Source organism: Aulonocara sp. 'chitande type north' Nkhata Bay, linkage group LG2, assembly GCF_057382095.1.
Source record: "Aulonocara sp. 'chitande type north' Nkhata Bay isolate Kocher_YH1m ecotype deep benthic linkage group LG2, A_spYH_male_GT1.1, whole genome shotgun sequence".
Lineage (NCBI taxonomy): Eukaryota > Metazoa > Chordata > Actinopteri > Cichliformes > Cichlidae > Aulonocara > Aulonocara sp. 'chitande type north' Nkhata Bay.
Window position 1 is genome coordinate 22,266,566 of NC_141345.1, and position 25,386 is coordinate 22,291,951.

The 25,386-nt window shown below is 42.1% G+C and overlaps 1 long non-coding RNA gene across 1 annotated transcript; it reads left to right on the top strand.

Moving 5' to 3' along the window:
* Window positions 1-318: 318 nt before the first annotated feature.
* On the top strand, window positions 319-7,959 carry LOC147337765 (uncharacterized). Its single transcript, XR_015124938.1, has 3 exons — window positions 319-951; window positions 5,958-6,035; window positions 6,671-7,959. It is a non-coding gene; the product is annotated as an uncharacterized LOC147337765 (long non-coding RNA).
* The last annotated feature ends 17,427 nt before the right edge of the window (window positions 7,960-25,386 follow it).

Below are 25,386 nucleotides of genomic sequence, written 5' to 3' on the forward strand. Positions count from 1 at the left end.
ATCATCAAGGACTCCAGTCACCCCAGCCATAAACTGTTCAGACTGCTTCCATCAGGAAGGAGGTTCTGCAGCATCCGGTCCCGTACCAGCAGACTGAGAGACAGCTTTTTCCATCAGGCCATCAGACTGCTGAACACGTCATAGACACCTCAGCTTCACTACTGGAACTTCAACATTATGCACTCCACACTGTATATAAATGCCACTTGTTTTGCACATATTCAACTCTGTATATTTTATTATTATTATTATTATTATTATTATTATTATTATTATTATTATTTTTTTTTTTTTTTTTTTTTTTATTTTTTTTTTTTACTATTTAATTTGTAAAAATGTGTATACACACACACACACACACACGTAGGAAAATATTTAGTATACACATCCAGAAATGCATACACTATTATATATTGTACATATATTTATTAGTTTCAGGTTGGCCATTCTTGTATTTTGCTCGTTTGTGTTGTTGTGTTTGCACATCTCTGTTGCTTGTGGGGCTCGCACACAAGAATTTCACTCACATGTGCTGTGCCAGTGTGCCTGCACATGTGATGTGACAATAAAAAAGTGATTTGAGTGATTGATTTGATCTAGAGCTGTACCGATTTGCAGCACAAGTTACCATGGTGATATACCACCATGGTAACCTTCGTGTTACAGAAAACCCAGGGTTTACCCTGAATTTACCTGGATGAGAAAATATCCTGCTTCACACTACTGGCCTCAGGATATTGGTGTAAAAGTACCAGCATAATTAATCCAAAAGCTTCTGAAAGAACACAAGAGCAGAATAGTGCGGCAGATTGAGGCGCAAGAGTTAACAGTGTATTTTACTTTAGATGGTGGTAGCAGATTAGCTGAGATGGAGGCTGAAGTAGGCTGACAGCAAGACTTGTGATGGACCGTGACCCTGAAACAGAGAGAACAAAGCTGCTACAGGATCAGGTAAATTCACTACAGACTAGCGACTTTAGCTGGCGTTGTATGTGTGTTACCAGACTAGCAGATACAGCACACAGCGGAGGAGAAGCCGGGGCTGAAATGCTGCAGAGCCTGATTACGGATTACTTTCAGGTGCGCAGACTGATTGCAAGGCAGGTGATGATTAAGTGCCACGCCCAGTCAGATACAAAAACAGACACCCACACACCCACAGGACAAAATGGGAATCGTAAGAGAAAGGAGACAGGGAAGAAAATACCACACAATCTCAACGATTTAGTAACACAAACACTATGACAAAAAAAAAAGCCAGGGTGATGGAGTGACCAGTTAACTGACTCAGAAAATAAGATCTCCGAACAATGACAACATCTTTTAGATACTATGACAATTGCAAAGCCATTTCCACTGAAATGTTTCTGTCCACCGCTGTAGGTGTACAGTAGTGGATAAAAATTTGTCAGCAAGATTGTGAACATAGAGCTTTAATCAAACAGCCGTGGAGACGAGTTAAAAAAAAGGTTCTTTATATATTTGTGTTCAGATAACACGTAAGAGGACAAGGCCGTTGTCTAACACACGATATTACTACTTAGGTGAAATACTTTGGATCTGAATGTTGTGAAAATGTCCACAACAAATTTACTCCCAGCAAGCTTCAATTGTTCCACTCCATAACCGAGTACAATTGCTTTCCGATTGTCCTCGTGTGCTCAAATGAGTCAAACTAAGGTGAAAACCACTGCAGGGTTTCATTCGTAAACAAACTAATTCACTCTAAACACAAAACACTCCACAGTTCCTCCGGATACTGCTAACACATTACCATTTAGTAACACAAAGAGTGTGCATTGCTAGCAGAGAAAATGGTTTTAACATTGTCAACAAGGTTATAATCATTTTAATCTCTGCCGACGCGTGTGACCGTAAATTTAAAAAACACCAGCCTCAACAGTGAAATCGGGGGAAACAAAGGCCCATGAAAGACTAACGAGGATTGAGGGCTATTCTGTACTAGTTTTCATCACACTTGCTCCAGTTTCATCAGAAATTGATCTTAGCAAACATACAGAACACGTCTCCAAGTGACATTGCCCAAACGAGGAGGAAAAGATTCTGTAAAGTTAATTGAAATGCACTGCATGCTGGGAAGTACGCCAGCGAGCATAATTAAGATGTTCTCTCAACTTACAAGTTAAACTCACAGGAGTTCTGAAGCTGATTAGAGGCAAGATGAAACTGACAAAAGTATGAATACGAGGTTACTCGCTGATTAAGAATTAATCATTTCCATGATATTGTTTTTACATGTGATGTGTAGAGCAGCAACTCATGTTTTTTTTAGACGGCATTAGAAATTGAAATTCAGTCATTACACTTACTAATGTTAGTGACACCTGACAACTTCAGAATTTAGGGCTTGTTTGCTACTTTACAAAGAGATGGGAGAAGCATAACAACATGTAACTCCAAAGATGTCTCATTTACATAGTGTGTTGTCTTAACCATTATTCAGCTGCTTTGTATTGTACAGGATATGAAACTCAAGACTGGTGCTGCTGCGTGCTGTCAGCAAGGCTAATTAGTTGTTTATAATGAGTAAATATCTTGAAACCTCAGGCCAGCTGCTTAGTAACTGCAGCATCTTTTTTAGTGCTACTTTTCCCCTGTGTTACCTTTGCAAGAGTATATACTCTGCAACAATTACATACAATTAAAGTTGTGATACAACACAGTCAAAAAAATGAAAAAGAAAGTGCACGCAGTCTTTAAACGCCAAGGTTTTACATATCAGGACAAAATAATAAAAAAATCATCTGGTCCCAACAAATTCAGCCTTAGGTCAGTCCATGCAATGCTCAGTGAAACTGCAAAACACACCTCAGATTATACAAGCCTCAGTAAGCATGGTAAATGTAAAGGTTCATGACAGTATCGTTAAAAATAGACTGAAGAAATATGGCCTGTTTGGAAAGGTTGCCTCTTCTCTCTAAAAAGAACATGGCAACATGGATTAGGTTTGCAGAGTTGCATCTGAACAAACAAGACTCCTGGAACAATGTCGAGACTAAAGGACAGACGAGACTAAAGAGGTGATGTTTGGCTGTAATGGACAGCACCACATTTGGCAAACACAGCATATCAGGACAAACACCTCACACTAACTGTCGAGCACGGTGGTGGAGGGCTGATGATTTGGGCTTGTTTGAGCCCAACAATGAACCTCTCTTTACACTAAAGTATTGGTGTACCCAAACGTGAAGCTGTCTGTCTGTCAGCTAAACCTTGGCCCAAATTAGGTCATGCAAGAAGACAATAATCCCAAGAACAGCAGCAAAATAAGAGTCAAGTTGAAACAATGGCCAGTCAAAGATTCCTTCACAATGACGTGAGTGAGACTGATAAAGTCACACACACAAATGATTAATTCAACCCATTTCAGGTGGTTACTAAATCATGCTTCTGCTTCTGTGCTTTGGTTTTGTTTCTGTTGAATAAATCATGACATAGTGTAATATGTAGTTCATCTGAAGTTGTATTAAATAATTTAGAGACGTGGTGAGGACTAGTTATACTAGTTTATGTCCTGATTCCTAAAACCTTAGACCTGACAGAAAGTATACTTTCTTTTTACCATTACTATATATACTAAACACATATGTATATACAGCATCAGGAGCATTAGAAGGAACTAATTTCAGCAAATATATTAAATTAGGGTGACCATATTTTGACTGCCAAAAAAAAGAACACTTGGCCCAGTCATGATGAACTTTAATAATACTGTTTGTTTAAAGGAAATGTTAACATATTTAAACGATGTCTTCTCTGTGCAGTTAATGAATGGTGAAATAAAAAATATCATATAGGCTTTTACAAGTCAACAAGTGCAAAAAAAAGAGGACGGTTGGTCACCCTACTTACTCTAACAAAGACAGCTGTTGCTTTGCATCCTAGAAAAGCTTTTATCTCTTGTGTTTTGTGTGCTTTTGCAAGTTTTTCTTATTGCTGGTGTTTTCTTAAGTTGCAGTTCATTTGTCCTCTCAGGGTCACCGTACTTGACTACATCTAAATCATCTAAATACATCTAAACTCACATTTTTTTAACCTTCAGTTCAACAAAACATTTTCTTGCAATGGCACATGTTATGTCATGCTGAAGTGATACCAATTAAAATGATGCTGTTTGCAGATAATGATAATTTTTATTGTTGATGATCTCAAAGTTGATGTGTTCATGTGTAAAAGATTAAAATGTCATAATTCAAGTTAAAACATAATTAACAAGCTAATTATGAAATCTCTGACAAGTAGTTGGATGTGTAACGTGAGATATTTCCAACTGTACTTTTATTCTTTACCATTGATTGTCTGCTGATAAAATAATTACTGTAGTGCAACAATGATCTATTGATAGAAAGAACGCCAATTAGTATTTCACACCTCATGAGACCTGAAACCATCTGATAATTGTATTGTTTTGTTAACAAATAGCATATCCATCAGAAACATCTTTTTGTAGATTCATTAAGTATGTTGAGTCTTTGTGTTAGAATATACACTCGGCTGAGCTGGGTTAGACCCCCTTTTGCCTTCAGAGCTGCCTTAATTCTTGATGGCACGGACAGCACAGAATTCTGACCCTACCATCCAAATACTGCCACAGAAATTTTTACTTTCTTCAATTGTCCAATTTTGGTGACTTTGTGTGAATTGTAGTCTCGTTTTCCTGTTCATAGCTGAGTGGAGGGGCACCCATTGTGGTCTTCTGCTTTTGTTGCCCATCTGCTTCAAGGTTCGATGTGTTGTATTTTCAGAGATGCTCCTCTATATAGCTTGGTTATAGCGAGTGAAATGAGTTATTGAGTTACTGTTGCCATCTTATCAGCTCAGTTTCACCCAAAGAACTGTCGCTCACTGGATATTTTCTTATTTTCAGACCATTCCCTGGAAACCCTAGAGATGTCTTTGTTGGAAAATCTCAGTAGATCTGCAGTTCTTGAAATAATCACACCAGCACCCACACCACATTCAAAGTCACTTAAATCCCCTTTCGTTTCTATTCTGATGCTCAGTTTGAATTTCTGCAGATCATCTTGATCATATCTGCATGCTTAAATTCATCTAATTAGCCATGTGATTGACTGATTAGCAATTTGCTTTCATGTTGAACAGTTGAAGAGGTGAAGCCACCAAAGTGGTCGGTGAACATGTGTCATCAATGGTACAGTATTGTTGTTGGAGGAAATATTCAACAAAACCTTAAAAGTTTTGGGAGTTTTATTTTACTTTGTTGCCCTCTGTAGCCTAAAACTTCTCTGACTCATTGCTTTCTCTGTGTTTCTTTTTCTCAGCTGTTGTGCGATGGTGCTGTGCTCTAGACTCTGAATATTAAATGTAAATCCAAGACATAACCATGAAAAGAAAGGAAGATTGGAGTAAATGAGCTTCTCTTAATTGTATATATGTGCACAGTATATAAAACCTAAAACTGGTAGTGTGCCCAGCGCTAATATCAATTAGCATGCAATATCAATTAGCTACCAATCTCACGGCACATTAGTAGGGATAATGGGTTGACCCCTAATACGACCCCGTCCACGTCACTTCAGTGGATCCTTCCAAAGTACTTTAGCTTTCCACGCTTGAAAAGCTAAGACTGTTTGCAAACACAATGAAGTAAAGGACATCAATTATTTAAATCATCTTCTCCTGAGGTGAGAATGTTCAAATTCAGGTATCAGAGAGCAGCACCACAATGAGGCATATTGCTCTTCTTTTATCCTGCGTTCACTGCAGAAGAAGGCCTCAGCTTGTATAGTGGCTGGAGGGTCTATAAATGTTCTATGCTCTGCGTCCCGTGAGTTACAATGCTCAGGGCAGGCAATAACTCACACCATTAAACATAACGAGGGCTTAGACGGGGCTAAGGCATTGGCAACAACGAAAAATAATGTCTGATCCTGCGATGATGGCGTAATATTCCTTTCCTCTGATTTGTCAACCAGCGACAGAACCAGACAAACCCAGAAGATGCTTGTGTCATGGACTGACAGACAAGTAGCAAGGAAGATCCATCATTCAAGGTCAGTTAATCTGACTGATTCTGAATCTGGTTCTTTTCTTTAGGGAAATTTTAGAAAGGGGGGAAAAATCTGAACTGCAGAAGAAACAGTTTAAAAAAAAAGTGTTTGTTGGCCTATCGGATGTACCAGTCCTTGGAAAAGAGAAAGTCTAGAAGTACAAAAAGAGATGAAGGATCAGGTTGAAAATACCAGGAGATATTCTCTAAGCTCTTTTATGAGTAAAAACATGAGGCTCAGTCTTAGATATTTGTTGAGCCTCAAAGGTTGTAAAGGTCAGTCTTTGATGTATTGCAACATAGAGTATGAGCGTGTTATTTAAATCCTTGAGTCATATTTTAGAGTGGGTGCTCTAATCCCAGTAGCTCCAGGATACGGGAACTGGTTTAAAGTTGATCATGAGATAAGAATCGTGCGGTTCGTTGACATATACAGTACATGCAGAGAGTGTGTTCAGCTGGAAGGAGTTCATCTATTATTTTTACTCATCCATGATATGTAGATTTATGTCATTACATAGCTCTGTGATTAAAATTTCTGACACTGCTATGCCACACCAGAGTGCTGCGAGCATGAGATAGCAATCTGTTATCTCTGTTTTAACGCCATACTTTCTCCTCCATATTCATGTGTTACAGCATGGCAATCAAAAACCCAGCAGTTAACCTGTTCTGCCACCACCTGACTGAAGCTGAACTTAAGATGAGGCAAATGAATGAATTTAAAAGGGACCACGGGTGGCAGTGAGCTTGAAAATCAAAGCTGACATCCGGCGCTCAGCAGAGGAGGAAAAGACATGTTCAAAGTTGCTTTTAGATCACAAACTCATGCAAACATTCACTGCATGCATCAGGTTTTAACATAATAATTACAGTGCCTTCTACACGATTTCTTACACTTGCACATTTCAGATCACCAAACACATTTTACTTCTAGACAAAGATAACCTGAGTAAATACAAAATACAGTTTTTCAAAATGGTGATTTCCTTTATTAAGCGATCAGAGTTATCCAAACCTACCTGGCCCTCTGTGCAGATAAATTCACAAAGCTGAGAGAGTGAAGCAAGCTAAAAGATCTCAAAAAGCAACACATCATGTCATGATCTAAAGTAACATAAGATCGCCTGAGAAACAAAGTCATGTTGGAAGGGGTTACAAAGCCATTTCTAAGGCACCAGCAAACCACAGTCAGAGCCATTATTAACAAATAAAGAAAACTTGGAACAGTGGTGAACCTTCCCAGGAGTGGCCGGCCTAGCAAAATTACTCCAAGAGCGCATCGATGACTCACCCGCCATCACAAAAGAACCCAGAACAGCATGTAAAGAACTGCAGGCCTCACTTGCCTCGGTTTAATGTCAGAGTTCATGATTCAACAGTAAGAAACAGAGTGGGCAAGAACGGCATCCATGGGAGAGAAGATTTCCAAGACTTCTGGGAAAACTACCTGTGGACTGACGAGACAAAAGCTGAACTTTTTGGATGTTTGAGTCATAAAACTAAGGCAGCATTTCATAAAAAGAGCAGTCAAACATGGTGGTGGTATTGTGGTCTGGGGGTGTTTTGCTGCTTGAGGACGCCTTACTGCTGTAATTGATGGAGCCATGAATTGTGCTCCTGAAGGAGAATGTCCGACCATCAGTTTGTGTCATCGTGAACTTGGGTTATGCAGAGGGACAGTGATCCAAAACAAGTCCAACTAAAAAGAGGCAAAAATGAAGGTTTTGAAGAGTCTTGGTCAAATTTCAGCCTAAAATCAGATTGAGATACTTTGGCTTAAATGATCTTAAGTAGATCATTGGTGATCAGAAATCTTCCATTGTGGCTGAATTAAAACAATTTTGCAAAAAAGAGTGGACCAAAATTTCTCCACAGCAATCTGGAGGACTCGTTACACTTGATTGCAGTTCTCGTTGCCAAGGGTGACACAAGGTTTAGGGCCAGATAGGTTTGTAGAGTTTTTCCTCCTTGAATAAATGAAATCATCCTTTCCTTTAAAAAATGAATTTTTTAAAGGTTATCTTTGTCAAATATTAAAATTTTCTTGATGATCTGAAACATGTAAGAATGACAAATATGCAAAAAAACTGAAAAATCAGGTAGGGGGCAATTTAATAAGAAAGCAAGATTTTTCTTTTTTTCTAATATTTAACTTAATGTGACACAGCATTTTATTAACAAGGCAAAGTTAGTGTTCTTAATCCTAACTATAAAGCAGCAGTAGTTGGTCTTTGGAATTCAAGTTGGAGTGAAACAATATGGTTGTTAGATCTATTGAAGTGAGTTCAAAGAGCCAAAATTCTGTTTGTTGTTAATAAAAAACACTTTTTGTACACCACAATTCTCCCTTAATAGCAATGTTGTTAATGCCGGTCGTTTTATCTCATATCTGCCTACAAATACAACAGGTTAACCCCTGACTTGATCCAGCTGCTGCATCTCTGCTGAATGTTACAAGCAGCTAAACTAATACAGCACAGCTCTGGTGCAGAAGCAGCTCCTGCTCTGTCACAGCAGGGTTGGCTGTGGCCTCTTCATAACCCTGCCGGGTGCAGAGAAGTCAAAGAGGAACCAGAGACCACGGCTTGTTCTCCAAGCAGCGTTTGAATTACATAATGTGGACAAAATCCAATTGTTTCCAATCATCTCAGGCTCCCATGTTATCCATCATTTTTATTAGTGCGGCAGTGAGATAAGACTTTGGTATGTTTCTCAGGGAATCCATCTTCACGTGATAGAGAATGCCGATTAACTATGTTTTACAGGGAGGCTGGCCAAATTGCAAAGCTGCTGGACCTCTGTCCAGGTTGGTGCTGCAGAAGAAGACGCCGAAATAAAACAGAAAAGAAGATAATGCAGATTTTCTAAAGTTGGTGTATTAAAGTACCAAATCTCCTTGCAAAAGAGGAATTGTGATGACATAAAGTGAAAAGCAGTCCTGGCAAAGAGGCTGTTGTACTGCACAGGGATTTATGAAATTGAATTTCAATGGCACATTGAGCAGTTCATTGAGAGCGTGCCAAAAGTGAGAATCCTATGACGGATTGAGACAAATCACTGCCCAAATGAGCTGACAACAAGATGCCTGAGGCATTGCATTACTATTCAATTAGCATTTAAGAGGGCTTTGGGGAGAATTGTTTTGTTCTATTTTGCAGATAAAATATGAGCATCTCCCACAGATTTCTCATTAGGGCCACTTTGAGGGTAACTCTCACCCCATTTATCTTCTCCAATGTGGACCCCTGGGGAATTGAAAGCTTCAGATTAGGAAGAGAGGAGACACAGTATTGAGTTATGCTCATTGAACTGCAGTGTGATGAGTAGTTAACTACTCTCCTTTCAGTTCCTATCTGGATTTGTTGAAGTTGAAAGCGCTGCAGACGCCTGTAAACATGGAACTTCCTTCCATATTCAATTTGTTTAGGTTTTGATGAGTCTGTCTCTTATCTCTTAGTCTCCACTAAAACTCTGTCTCTGACATCCCCGGCTCCACTGTACCATCACTTTCAATTTAAAATGCTGCCTGTCATCTGTTATTGAATAACATCGTTTCCTCCTAGTACTGTGTGGCAATGAAAACAAGAAGTGCAAACTGCGAAAATATGCACTTTTACTTTATAAATCCTGGCTTACCTCAGCCATCAGCTCATGCCGTTTTAATTTTGTTTTTCATAAATCCATTCTGAAGGCTAATATTCGTGAGAAACGCTTTTCTTTTTTTCCTTTTTTTCAATCTTATGGCACATTAATCACAGGAGCTCCAATATGCTTTTGTTCTGGTTAAGGCAAAGGTTTGCCTAGAGCTGATAAACACCTACGAGGTCCAGTTAGTGGCCAAGAATCCAACCAACAAAAGAAAATCAACACAGAAAAGGCCAGGTAAAAACCCACAACAGAAACACGACTACAAGGACCACACAACCCTATTCAGACCGTACCTTTATGCACCTTTTTTCCCACAATCAATTTGATTTTCTCTTTTTAATTATGGCAGGATGATGATGTATGCTCCACTAATAAGACATGAATGGGAAATGAAAGGTCGGTGAGACCTAGATAAATGACTCCCATTATTTCACCAATCGGATTGAAGACCCTCTATATGTTCTAATTTGAATGATAATAAAATTCTGAATTGCTTTGTCCTAGCAGGCCACTTTTTCCACGATAAGCATCCTGGCAAGGTAACCTTGTCCTATAACCTGGTCTCACATAGCCTTCTCAGGCCTGTAAGTGCTTAAAATGTGGACAAACAACACAAAGAACATAGCTGCGCATTGATTGTGTATCTCTGTAATGAACGGCAGCAAAATTATATTTTATGCAAAAATATGCATTTTCCCTCAAGCGATATAGAAAATAGAGCCACAGTTCTCAATCAGTGTTAATGAAGAGCAGGACCATATGTCAAAGCACGTAATGTCTAAGACGAAAATCTCAACGCTTCCATGATTTGTGCTTAGAAGTCCTAAATGAATTGTTTATTTTTAGTTTGCCTATTGGCAGAGAGGATAAGGTGGCTTTGGGACTATAAATAATAAATCACATTGCCCTTGTCTTGGAATACGTTTGAAAAGCAATGAAATATGATAAAGTGTCTCATCCGGGTTGTCTGATATTTGTAGCAGTCACTTGTGAGTTGACATGCAGCACTGTATAGGTTACTGATGGCACAGCACAGCAAGTCTCAGTGGGTCTATAGAACAGGAAAGGCAAAGGCAAAACAAGTCGATCTCTGTCTGTAACTGTGGAGCAGGGCTGTTGGAGCTGCAGCTGTCTGTGTTTAAAACACGGGGCACCAGGTTACACACTTCATTAGACAACAATGAATATAAGTGAGACCTGTAATGCTGCCTTTTATTTAGGATAAAAAAGAAAGATCCCTTTCAGAATGAAACTTCTCAAAAGCAAGTATAGTCTTGAGTTAATTGTCTTATTAGTAGGTTGCTGTATATCTGAGCTATTATCCTTTGACAATAAATAAATTAACACTTTCTAATAACTTAAAGCATTCTATAGTGTTTTTATTAATTGCAGAAATGAATGCAAAGGTTTAAACCACGGTTTTTTTGTTTTCTTTTGAGATGTACATTCAATAAGGAGTAAGGAGTAAATGAACTTGAACGCCACTTAGTCAGCATGACTTTCCACTATGTGGCATAAAAAGTAAGGCAAAAGTGCAGCCAGACTTGCGTCATGCCTTTTTGACTTGCTGTAAGAGCAGCTAAGTATGGGACTAACGGGTCAGCCTGTGGATATTGGAATGCACAGTGCAAAACTGGAAGAAATGTGTTTTTGTAATAAATAGCAATGACATGGTTTTGTGGATTCATTTATTTAGATTAGGCCCAGTATTGTTCCACTTTATGAAACTAATTGAATTCCTTATGCGTTTGAGTAAACGGACAAACAAATTAATCAGGAATTGGCAAATGGGTCTCTATTCAGCTGTGTTTGTGTGTGTGTCTATGTGCATGCACTGCATAAAACATACTCTGTGTGTGTGTGTTTTGTGGGTGGCCGGAGCAGTTTATAATGATGTGCTTGGGTGCACGACCCTGTCTGCAAACTTGAAGAGCTGAAATGAGTTCCCTGACAGTAACATCAGAAAAATTATGGCACAGCAAAATGTCATTGTTTATTTCACACATACACTCTGTCCAAACGCTTCACACTCACCTTCAGGTGCTGACCACAGACAGTAAAAGTTACATAATTTCTGTCCAGCAGTAATATTCAGCAGTTGTTATTATCGACCAATATTCACTATTCCAAATCACGTTTATCGTGTTTTTGCTTTGGGGCTGGTATACAACGGAGGGATGGGGGTTCTGAAAGTGCAACTAAATGTATTTATTCAGCAATTTAACAGCACATGTAGGCAACGGAAAATACTAAAAAATAAAAATAAAAATCTCAATATTCGAGCGAAAGAAAGGAAACTAAGTTACAAAAAAGAAAAATGTTTCTGGAAGATGTTAAAATCTAATGAACACATCTGAGCATTGAGTTATTTGTGCTTCCTGGAATAATAAATACTCAGTGCTATGTTTAAGATTATATACTTGCTATTTTGAGTCCATAAGTAACTTCATATTGGGAAGTTTAGCAATCCAAAGTGCACTACAAGTACCCAGATAGTGTATTCGTAACAGTCGAATAAATGTGGAACAAGCTACGCCCCTCACACGCATGTTAGCTGTGGGTATTTTTAGACCTAACTCATTTGTACAGATGGTCTTGGTCTACCAGTGAACGTCTACCAGGTAACTACTAGTGAAGTTTGAAAGTTTGAGTTCAATGCCTTAAACACCTTGCAGGTTTGAATCTGAGACGTGGCCAAATATCACAAATGTGTAGAGTAAATGTGTAGCAACTAGCTTTAAATTTGATGGAAAGTTAGGGTAAATCCTCCATATTACCCACTGGTCCAGAAGCACTGTCATGATCCTGGGTCCTTTTGACCCAGCGTTTTGTTTTCTCTTCGTGATTGTGGTTCTGTTAATTCTCTGGTTAGTGTTTACTCTGTTCTGCCCGTGTGTTCCTGTATCTAGTCCGCGTTTCTTAGTTTGTGTCTTTTCTTGTGTAAGTTCCTGTTTTATTGTGAAGGTCTGTGTCTTATGTGAGTGTTTTCAGTTTGCCTCCCTAGTCTCGTCATGTTAATCACTCCCAGCTGTGTTCCCACCTGTATGTAATCTCCCTGTGTTCTCTGAGTGTATTTAAGTTGTGTCTTCTGTCATAGTAATTGCTGGTTCATCTGTGTTATTTCCCTTCCACCCTTCTGTGTTGTTTCTCTGGTCATTCTCCCTGCAAATCACGTTCGTATTCCGGTTAGTGTTTTATTTAGTTTTCCCAGTTTAGAGTTTTCACCGTTCTGTTCCTCGCCACCCTGTCTGTTGTACCTTTTGGTTGCAAATAAACTCACCCTCCACTTCAGCAGCCTGCAGTTTGGATCCATTATTATTCACACGGCTTGCCCCGGCAAACCGTGACAGTACGAACCAGCCACAACATGGATCCAGCAGACTTGCCCGGGGAGAGGGATCTGATGCAAGTCCAACGCCTGGTCGACTGGATAACCCACACCTCGAATACGAGAGCAAGGATCGTTGGGATAAATGGTATTGAGGCGATCCTCAACAGAAATCCCTATCAGAGGATGTTTGGATTTATTGGCCAACTTGTATGAAGCCCGGGAGGCGGCGCAAGCTCGGGAACTGTCGGACTGGGTCCTGCAGCAACAAACTACAGCCACCCCGGAGCAGCCGCGTCTGCCTCACCTGTCGGATGCGGTTTTTCCAGGCCCATCGGAGCCGTCTGCGGGGAAGAAACGCCGATCGCGCCGCCTGCGCGCCACCCCACAGCCGGACGTTCGGACTTCTAATTCGCCGGCTGTGGTGAGTAAGGACTCTGTGTCTTTTCCAGACTTTTTGACTGTTCATTCAGGGGCTGTGTTTTGTGTGGCGGATGTCAACGCGAGCTGCTTATCGCCTGTGCAGCTACCGGCAGCTCAGTTAGCTCCCCCGCAGCCATTCTCAGCTCAGTTAGCTCCCCCGCAGCCATTCTCAGCTCAGTTAGCTCCCCCGCAGCCATTCTCAGCTCAGTTAGCTCCCCCGCAGCCAGTGCTCCTCTCAGCTCAGTCTCCTATGCCTCCTTCAGTTCAGTCTCCAGTGCCACCCTCAGTTCAGTCTCCTGTGCCACCCTCAGTTCAGTCTCCTGTGCCTCCTTCAGTTCAGTCTCCTGTGCCACCTTCAGTTCAGTCTCCTGTGCCACCTTCAGTTCAGTCTCCAGTGCCACCTTCAGTTCAGTCTCCAGTGCCACCTTCAGTTCAGTCTCCTGTGCCTCCTTCAGTTCAGTCTCCTGTGCCTCCTTCAGTTCAGTCTCCTGTGCCACCTTCAGTTCAGTCTCCTGTGCCACCTTCAGTTCAGTCTCCAGTGCCACCTTCAGTTCAGTCTCCAGTGCCACCTTCAGTTCAGTCTCCTGTGCCACCTTCAGTTCAGTCTCCTGTGCCACCTTCAGTTCAGTCTCCTGTGCCACCTTCAGTTCAGTCTCCTGTGCCACCTTCAGTTCAGTCTCCAGTGCCTCCTTCAGTTCAGTCTCCTGTGCCTCCTTCAGTTCAGTCTCCTGTGCCACCTTCAGTTCAGTCTCCTGTGCCACCTTCAGTTCAGTCTCCAGTGCCACCTTCAGTTCAGTCTCCAGTGCCACCTTCAGTTCAGTCTCCTGTGCCTCCTTCAGTTCAGTCTCCTGTGCCTCCTTCAGTTCAGTCTCCTGTGCCTCCTTCAGTTCAGTCTCCAGTGCCACCCTCAGTTCAGTCTCCAGTGCCACCTTCAGTTCAGTCTCCAGTGCCACCCTCAGTTCAGTCTCCAGTGCCGCCTGTAGCGCAGGCCCCAGTAGCTCCAGTGCCGCCTGTAGCGCAGGCCCCAGTAGCTCCAGTGCCGCCTGTAGCGCAGGCCCCAGTAGCTCCAGTGCCCCCGCTACCCGTAGCTCTGGCTCCAGCATTACCGGTTCCACTCATTCACTCCATGCAGGGAGAAAATTTAAGGTCCAGTCAGGGAGTTTCTCGCGCTTTAGCTGCTTCAGGCACCGTTCTGCACTCCAGGGCTTCCCCAGAGGCTAGGTCTCAGTCCCCAGCTGATTCTGGACCCCTGAAGATTAAGCAGCCCTCAGAGAACAACTCCGTGTCAGTGCTGTCTGAGCAGGGCCAGTGCTCAGCACAGCACCCATTGCCTTCGTGTCTGCCAGAGGACTCCATGCCTGCTGGCTTTGTGATGGCTTCTGCTGGAGGGTCCAAGAGGCCCGTCCAGCCTTCGTCTCGTGTCTCCGCTGGAGGGTCCGAGGGACCGCTCCGGCCTTCGTCTCGTGTCTCCGCTGGCGGGTCCGAGGGACCGCTCCGGCCTTCGTCTCGTGTCTCCGCTGGAGGGTCCGAGGGACCACTCCGGCCTTTGTCTCCTGTTTCAGCTGGAGGGCCCGAGGAGCCCGTCCAGCCTCCTGCTTCGTCAGCTGGAGGGCCCGAGGAGCCCATCCAGCCAGCAGCAGTTTCATCCTCGCCAGCAGCAGCTTCAGCCTCATCGCCAGCTGCAGCCTCATCGCCAGCTGCAGCCTCATCGCCAGCTGGCGATGCAGTCTCGTCTGGTCCAGCCTTAGAGCCTTCCGCCTCGCCTGGCCCAGCCTCCGTGCCTTCAGCCTCGCTTGGCCCAGCCTCGTCTGGGTCTGGAGCTACACGGCCGTCTTCTAGACCGTTGGCTAGGCCGCTGGCCGAGCGCCATCGCCGTCGTGGGCGGCCCCCGGACCGCCTTCGCCTGAGTGGCCGCCGCTGCCTTCCGGACGGCCGGCCCCCGGACCGCCATCGCCTGAGTGGCCGCCGTTGCCTTCCGCACGGCCGGCCCCCGGACCGCCATCGCCTGAGTGGCAGCCGTTGCCTTCCGCACGGCCGGCCCCCGGACCGCCAGCGCTGTCGTCGCCGCCGTTGCCTTCCGCACGGTCGGCCCCCTGAACTCTTTTTGTCTTGGACTCCTGTGCTGTCGGCCTCCTGGCCGGCCCTCTGGACCTTTCTGTTTTGGACTCCATTTTCCTTGGGCTATGGTGTGTTTTGTTTTATTGGGGGTTTTTTTTGGTTTTGTTCTCTGTTTTCCTGTGCTTTGGTGTGCTTCTTTTCTTTTGGCCTTCTGGTGCTCCTGTTTTGTTTTGCCTCGGGCCCTCCTTCCTGGGTCCCCCGCCGCCCGCCCTGGTCGGGTTGTTTTCTGCTTTGGGCGGTTTTCGTTTTTTTTTGTTTTGGTGTTCTTGTGTTGGGCTGTCTGGGGCCAGCCCTTGACGGGGGGGTACTGTCATGATCCTGGGTCCTTTTGACCCAGCGTTTTGTTTTCTCTTCGTGATTGTGGTTCTGTTAATTCTCTGGTTAGTGTTTACTCTGTTCTGCCCATGTGTTCCTGTATCTAGTCCGCGTTTCTTAGTGTAAGTTCCTGTTTTATTGTGAAGGTCTGTGTCTTATGTGAGTGTTTTCAGTTTGCCTCCCTAGTCTCGTCATGTTAATCACTCCCAGCTGTGTTCCCACCTGTATGTAATCTCCCTGTGTTCTCTGAGTGTATTTAAGTTGTGTCTTCTGTCATAGTAATTGCTGGTTCATCTGTGTTATTTCCCTTCCACCCTTCTGTGTTGTTTCTCTGGTCATTCTCCCTGCAAATCACGTTCGTATTCCGGTTAGTGTTTTATTTAGTTTTCCCAGTTTAGAGTTTTCACCGTTCTGTTCCTCGCCACCCTGTCTGTTGTACCTTTTGGTTGCAAATAAACTCACCCTCCACTTCAGCAGCCTGCAGTTTGGATCCATTATTATTCACACGGCTTGCCCCGGCAAACCGTGACAGTACGAACCAGCCACAACATGGATCCAGCAGACTTGCCTGGGGAGAGGGATCTGATGCAAGTCCAACGCCTGGTCGACTGGATAACCCACACCTCGAATACGAGAGCAAGGATCGTTGGGATAAATGGTATTGAGGCGATCCTCAACAGAAATCCCTATCAGAGGATGTTTGGATTTATTGGCCAATTTGTATGAAGCCCGGGAGGCGGCGCAAGCTCGGGAACTGTCGGACTGGGTCCTGCAGCAACAAACTACAGCCACCCCGGAGCAGCCGCGTCTGCCTCACCTGTCGGATGTGGTTTTTCCAGGCCCATCGGAGCCGTCTGCGGGGAAGAAACGCCGATCGCGCCGCCTGCGCGCCACCCCACAGCCGGACGTTCGGACTTCTAATTCGCCGGCTGTGGTGAGTAAGGAACCTTCTTCCTGTATGTTGTTTTGTTGCGCCCTGTAACAGCAGTCTGGCGAGGAAGGAGCGGCTAGCCGGTCCAGCGGGCATGTGGTGTGGAGGTTAGCCGGATAACACGGAACCAGTCGGTTAAATCCAATAACAGACCTTTATTCGCCGTCAGCAACATTACACTTTATAAGCCAGGTCTCCTCGGCTGTACTCGTCCGAACCTACATGCGCGGGGATTGGTACCACCAGCGCCAGCTTGTCACAACAGTAAGTAAGGTGCTTTCTTGGAGCATGGAACATGAGCAGCATGAAATGGCTGCCGCTAACAACTCACACACCCACTAGGAGACCCCCACAGCTACTACAATAGTTGGGCAACCCCCCCTAGTGGTGCTATAACCCAAAAGGTTTGTTACAGCCCGCCGCAGACACATCTGACCAATAAGCATACTGAACAGTCACGTGTGGCTTGGAGTGCCTAAATTTGGTTTGCTTGGAGTCCACTTTAAGTTTTCTCAATTTGCAAATAGGTGAATAGCTTAGAAACTGATTTGGACCAGATTAAACAAACTATGGGCATGAACTAGCCTGATGCAACAGTGGGGGAGGGACAAGCTAATATTCAACCGCTAGAAGAATTCAAATTGCTGCTGCCAGCGCCAGCTAGCAAGCTAATAGCGCAAGACTCCTGTCAGGCAACTATGATTTCTTGTGTATTCCTGTTAAATTCTCATCTTCCCTGTAGAAGATGACATGCTAATATTCAACCACTAGAAGCAATTCAAATTGCTGCTCCCAGTGCTAACAGTGCAAGATTCCTGTTGGGCATTAAACTATAATTTCTTGTGTATTCCTGTTAAGTTGTCATCTTCACCGCAGAAGAACTTTGTATCATGTGTGGTCAGAGACCACCAAATGCAGGGGTTAGTGCAACAATGCTAGTTAATTGTTGCAATAATTTCCACTAGAGGCCTTTAAAACACAACTGTAATTCATGCACTGAGCTATGTGTACACAGAGGAAGTTACATGGAAGTGTTTTAGCTACAGTATTTGAAAACAACCTGTATATTACTGTGTTAAAACTAAACATTCTGATTTTACTAATAGCAGATATGTGTAAAGAATGTGTATCCTTTAAAATATAATATATATATATTTATTTGTGTATCTGATTGGTGGTGCAACTGACATGTCATTCCTAGATTGCATCACAAATTTAGACGATGTGACACTCAAAGTATCTTAACTTACAATCTTTTTATACTATATTTGTTATTATTTTTAAATGTCAGTTGTTATATGAATTTTATATTACTCTTTATTTATTTTGAGCATAGTGTATTGTGTAGTTATTGCAGACTGTCCTCTGTTTATTATTTGTTCTGCTACTGTTTGGCAATAAAGTGTGCTGTCATTACGTGTCACACTGTATGGTCATACTGTTTGCTGATCAGTTTGCTCGGTTTTCATTTTGAATTCTGCTTTCATCATTTGTAATGTCTCCGGCTTTAGCGATTTTGCTATGTCTTATCAAGGACCCAGGGCTTTCTTTAAAAAAGGAAAAAAAAATAGTAATAAAAACTGCAAAGGGACTTTGGGAGAAAATCAGACATTTGAACTGCCTGATTCGAAAGAAAAGAAGCAAAAATATCTGACAGACTCGTTTCATCTGAACTCTTAATATATTTATATGCATTTCTGTATTTGGTTGCACTGTCTGTGTTTGCCACCAACAAGACATTGTTAAGATGTTATCTGTGTTTCTTCATTTGCTTATGCTCTGTTTCTCTGTTACTGTGTCACAATGATTGTGAAACTATTTTTCAAGAGAAAATTCCTGAGAAACCAGACATAAACCTTTTTATTTCTTTCATGGTCAAAACCTCATAGAAATTATTAAATCTAATGCAGCCAATAACCTGTTGGGCTTTAAAGGTTTTTTTTTTCTCTCCCCCAGCTTATTAATATCTGAGCGCAAATTCAATCTTTGAATTTGATGAAATTCACTGATACTAAACCAGACCTGATTTAGCATTCTCGGAGTATACTATCATTACAGAAGGAAGAAAAAAGGGAAAAGTGCTGTCAGAGACATCAATGGGTTTTTAGAACATATCAAAGCACAGTTGCTCTGAGGACATGATAGGGTGGTATACCTGTTTTTATCTCCGAATGCTGCCCTGATGTTTTCTGAAGCCTGCCTACCACTGACACAGCCTTCAAACTATTATCTCTCTGCTTCCTTCCACCTCGCCCCCACCGCCCTCCCCTCTCTCTCCCCGCCAAGAACATAAAAACACTCTCCGCGAGTCCCTGTCTCAGCAGAAAATATTGTGAGATATAATGATGATGCGTCACAGGGAGCAGAAAGTAGTAAAAAACAGCTTTGCTGTTCACATGCAATTTGGTTTTAGAAAAGACGATTTAAAGTAAGAGCGCTTTCAAAACACAAACATGTATATGAGACAGTGTTATGATCGCAGCTAAAGTGAAGAGGAAGAGAGGTGTGTTTTAATGGAGGTAAATTTAATCTGAGTAAAGAAGCGATTATGTAAATTCCTCCACACAACAATGGGATCATCAATAAGAGCGGGATGTTCATTAGGCTCAGAGAGCTTTAATATATGGATGTTTTGGCTAATACACAAAGCAGATTGGTAAGCAAGCTCACTCATGCATGATTTCTCTGTTAATCGCTTGACTCTGTATTCAAATGTGTCAGCCGCAATGGGATGCTACATCTTATGCTCTCCTTACAAATCATATTAGCGGTCCCAGCTTATACAACCAAATGCAGTCAATGCAAAATACATGGGACTTTTTTAAGTGTTATTTTTTTATGGATCAAATGAAGGACAGCTGCGCCTGTGGGGGAAACACGACACCTACTAAAGTGCAGTAGCACACAGTTTGTTAGACTAGACTAAAATGTTAGTCAGGTGAATACATAACGAGACAAAAGTGATTAAGGAATCAATGAAAATTCATATTGGGGGAGCTTTGATGAACGCTGTGTGTGGCTCAAGAAATTGCCTTAAGTGAAGTAACACATTTTATGCAAGTAGGTAAAGTGATATAAAAGAAGCTTCACTCAGATTCTCCTCACAATAAAAAAAAAAAAAGTATTTTGCTCAGCATAGCAAATAATATATCTTTATGAATTGCATTCATTTCAGTCATGAAAACATTCATCTTCACATGACTAGGAAAAATCTTTTCATAGGAATTAAAAGAGTAAGTAGCAGCCAGATGCTGATAATCAAAGGCATTTGATTAAATGACCATCAGCAAGTGCGAGCACCTCTATAAAAGCAGAGGTTTTGGCACCGTGCTGGTCTGAAGCATTCAGGTGTGTCTTAAGAGAATGCCGAAGAGGAAAGACATCAGCAATCTTAGAGAAGCAATCTGGGCATTGTTATGAAGCCTTTTCTGCCTACTTGAAGTCCATCATTCTACTGTACAGTGAGAGGTTATTCACAAGTGCAAAACATTTAAGCCAGCAGTCCCCAACCCCCAGGCCACGGACCAGTACCGGTCCGTGAGTCGTTTGGTACCAGGCCGCGAGAGTTGAGGCTCAGGTGTGAAATTCATGGTTTTCAGGGTTTTTATTGGCTTTTAGCGTTATTTTTTAAAATTGTTTTTATTGTTAACTTGGTTTCCCTGGGTCTTTTCCCGTGTGTTATGAATAAATCTAATCTTTTTTTTGGTACCGGTGCTGGTTTTATTTTGTTTATTTATCCGCGACACCTTAAAGGCCGATCTGTAAAAATATTGTCAGACATAAACCAGTCGATGGCGCAAAAAAAGGTTGGGCACCGCTGATTTAAGCAATTAGCAATGTTCCAGATTGTGCAAGAAAAACTACAAAAAAGAAGAGCTACACACAAAACTCTACAGCCATAAGTTAGCCTGATAAATGTTAAAGTTCATGACAGCATGGTTCAAAACAGACTGAACAAGTATGGCTTATTTTAAGGGTTTTAGAGCAGGAAGTCTCTTCTATCTAAAACAAACATGCCATGCTGGCAACAAACCACAAGAAGTCATGAACAACATCTTTTGGAGAGGCAAGTCCAAAGAGGCACAGTGCCACATTTGGTGAAAAGCAAACATCGCCTCGTACCAGCTGTCATGCACGGCGGTGGAGGGGTGATGATTTACGCTTGTTTTGAAGCCACGTGCATCTGCGATCATTAAGCCAACCGTGAACTCCTCTGTATAACAAAGTACTATCGACCCAATGTGAACCTATCTGTGTGACAGCTAAACTGTTGCATGACCCAAAATTGGACTAGAGTCTGGCGAAAACGTTATTTTCCACGTTACTATGTCAGGAAACAGAACTGACTTCTAGTCAGTTGTAGTATCTCATCTATAGATAACATAATATCTTATATGTAATGTCTTATAGATAGATAACTTGTAATTCAAGACCTGAGGCAATCAAAGGCCCAACACATGCCCATTTTATTAAGGAAATCATAAATAAAAGTCAAATTAAATGAATAATTCACAAAATTCAACCTCTGCTTACAATCTCAATGAGTTCTAAGGTTGCAATCAATATCTAAGCTCAAATAAATGAAAGTATGAAAATGAAATATACAGGCAGGAATCCTCAGCTGTGATGATTTGACTCTGATTCTTGATGACAACAGTGATTCCCCTTCATAAATGAATAAAGTGGGGGAGGAAGCAGAGTGCTCCACCGCGTTAGCTATGGAGAAATTCTGTACTGTAGGGGCACTGATCATTTCAGTCAGAACAGATCACACAGACTAAGTTGTTTTCTTCACCACACCAGAGTTGACTGATGTTTAGAAAGCAGCAATGTCTGCTGGCCAATGGTCAGGCTCTCTCACACATTATTATTCTGAGGGAGGCGGAGTACGAATATTCACAAAAAACTTCACCTTCTGCTATTGACTTTGTGCTTGAATGTCTGCCCTTTTTAAAAAGAAAAAAAAAGACAGAATAACTCTATTTCATGTGGACTGCACTCTGTCAGTGTTGAGTGTGCCCTGTATAAATCGGGTTTTTCATGCCGTCTAAGTTGGTATTTCAAAACATTTTCACCCCTGAGTAGGTTACAGCATCTAAAAAGAAACAAGCAACTGACAAGATCTAAACGCATACAGGAAAAACTCAGATTCACCTGTGCTTTGTTGCAGCAGCAGATGTAGGAACACAAATCCAGCTGTGCACTGAAATCCTGGGGCCCTGCAGTTGCGCTGGCGCTTGACGCAACACGCAGGGATGTAGTGGCAAACTGCTGTTTTCTTCCCTAATTAACTGTTTTTTCTTGCTATTTCATTTGCGGACCTTTAAGATTAATCAGACAAGTGTTGCTTTGGCAGATTGTTAGATTAGGAATAAAAGAAACCCAGTGGGGAAAACGGCATTTTTAATTCTACTTAAACTATACTTCTGGCACTGTAGTGGGATTTATGGCAGATGGTTGGAGATGCTTGTACAGCAAATAAACATAGTAGCTCACCTATAATTCTTTACATCCTAGACAACAGTGTTTACCACTGAGAAAAACTCTCCACGGGATACAAGCAGTGTGTCGTGACGTGGAGATTCCTGTGATTCACCGTGATTATCACAGCCTCTGAGATACCCACTTATAACGCATGATAATGACTTGTACTTAATTCTACCTGCTTCCAAGTACACTGCAGGGCCACCAGGTGTGGCAGACCAGTGCATGCCCCCAGCCTACTGGCCCAAGTGTATTACCATGCCGCCAGGAACGCTGCAGGACTGCGTGGCCATTTTGGCGTAGCAGAAGAGCTCATTACTGCGACTTCCATATTCATCACTTGATGCGCACTGTAACAAAAAGCAATTATCCCACACACATTCGCAGACAAAAGGAACACTGTGTGTCTCAGAGTGAAAGAATAGAAAATGTTTTTGGCATATTTGCCACTGGGCTGTGTGGAAGTTTTATTTATACATCCATGCACGTTATACTGGTTTACTGGTGTCACAAAACTACACCCAGCACGACTTCTAGGTATAATAATCCTACTGGATGACTCAAAAAACATAAAGATCGATGCTGCCAAAAGTATCCCCAAATTTAAAGAAAAAACAACTCTCAAATATAAAACATACCTTCCAAAATTATCACAAACTTTGTTGTGATTCATGTCCAGAAAGTTTGGATTTCCATTTATGTCAGGAGTGAAAAAAAGGTTTCAAAATGCAATTCTGAGATGTCTGAGACATTATGTGACCTTTTGTTCACTGTCCTTCAGGAACATTGGCTTCCCTGGACTTTATAGCGAGGAAAAGCTTGTTTACGGGAGTTTTATCATTATTATTTTTTATATTATCATCTTATCAATCGTAACAACAAAATCAAATACAGAGCTTGCACCATTGTCGTCACTGCAGCCGGATCAACGTAGGGTGTTTAAGACCGTTTCGTAACATTTGGTCAGTTAAAAATCTATTATTTAGCTAGATATTTTGCTTATTATGTATTGTTTTTAAAAAAGAATTAGTAGTCATAATATATCTTATGCTACTGTTGCAACAAGTCGTGGATTACTTATTTATGTTCTGCCCAAATCCTTTGTTGTTGTGCTTGCAGCGTTCCACATGCGCTACCTCTGATAGACAAGCTATAAAACATCAACACTTAGAACATTCATGAAGGCATGTTTTTTTCTGTCACTGCTTTTTAAATTGTCATTCTGTTGTAGTTCTTCTGCTGTGCTTGGGATCATTGTCCTATGGCATGAGTGTTTACAGTCAAGCGTCAGCTGTGGGACAGATGGCCTCACATTTGATTCTGGAATCATTTGGTGTACAGAGGTCTTAATGATTGCAAGATGCCCAGGTCCTGTGGCAGCAAATCACCACCCCTCCACCAAAGTGCTTAAGAGCTGGTGTGCATTATGGCCATAACATGGCCAGACGTGGTCACCTTGGTCTCATCTGTCCAAAGGACATTGTTCCATGAGTCTTGAGGTATTTTACAGATGTAACTTTGCAAACCTAAGCCATGCTGGCAACAAGAACTTAACACTTGTTTGTTTTTTTCTAAATGTACTGATGAACTTTGACATACTGACTGAGGCCTGCAGAGTTGGGATGCAGCTTTTTTTTGTTTTTTTTGTAGTTTATCTGAGGATTGCAAATTCACCTTGTGCACCTCGAATTGCTCACACTTATGATCAACTAATCAGGTGCATTTGATTATTAGCACCTGGCTGCTACTTACCCTCCTAATTCCAATGTAAGCAGCCGGTGTATTTTAGTATATCGTAATAGGTAAAACCTCACCATGGCTGTATAACTAGTACAATATTTGCTAGTTTTTCAAAGAGGTTTGGGCATGTTGTGTCCCCTCTTCAATGCTTAGCGCAAATGAAGAAGTGTGCACAACATATATAATCCAGATTTGAAAGTGCCATGACTTACGGTTTCGGTGTCTCCACTATTAGTCTTGTTGCTTCCTTTTCATTTCCTCGCAGCTGAAAATGCAGAAATCATTCTCACCATCAGAAGTCACCATAGAAGCAAAAGTAAATGAGGAAGACTCAAAGGAAGTGGTTGCACCGCAAAATGAAAGTATAGTACATGCAGCATTGAGAGTATTTCATGTGGCCTTGAACTCATATCAAGTCAAGAAATAATATTGAGTGATGATGACACGTCAACCAGCTTATTACATATATCATGTGTGCTCTTTCTGTCTTAACACTTTAGCAAGTCTACCTACAAAACTTGCCGCCTGATGTGACCGATGACCCAGCTGGCTTGCCACAGTGTGACTCATCAGTGAACAGGCATTAATTCGGAGCTGAGACAGTAATTGGTTAACAGAGAAAAAAATCAATATAAACAATTTAGAGGGTCTTAAGAAACAAAAGTGTAAAAATACATGTTTTTGCCCTTTGAGTCCTGCTGAGTTTGATTGCAGTTTGCTGTGGGGGGCTGTTATATTTTTCTCTTGCAAAATGATCAGCAGTGTCACTGCACAATTACCCCACTGCACTGTCTCACACCCTAAGGCGTCTGACCTCTCTTTCTATTCTTAATGCTAGCTGGCAAGGGCATTGAGTCATTTATTTATTTATTGTCACAAGCAGCAGCAGACCCCACTCCAGCGGCATTTTAGATGCATCTCTGAAGGAAAAGGGGATAAAAGAGACAAGCGAATTCAACCAAAGGCCTGCAGCATCCGCCAGTGTTGCTGCTGCTGTCTCACTCCTGACCGGCATCTGACGGCTGTGTGTGCAAATAGGCAGCTAAGAAAATAGAAGTACAGCCAGGGGTTGTGAACTTTCTCCCTCTCTGTTTTTTTGAGTGCCAGAATGTTCCCCCTCCCATGAATACCAAGGGAAACCTGCCTCCATTATTCATAACCCAGCTGTTCTAAGGTGCCCATATTTACACTTATATTGCAGAACCAGCAAGTGGCTTTTCCTTTTTAATATTGTGGCTGCCAGCCCTTTCTGACTTCTGCAGCTGAAGGATCAGCCGGAGTTGCTGTGGGGCAAAAAGTGCGCACTGATGGGTGGCAGGCTAGCGAATTTATAAACAAGATTTGGTAATATCATATTTGCCACGT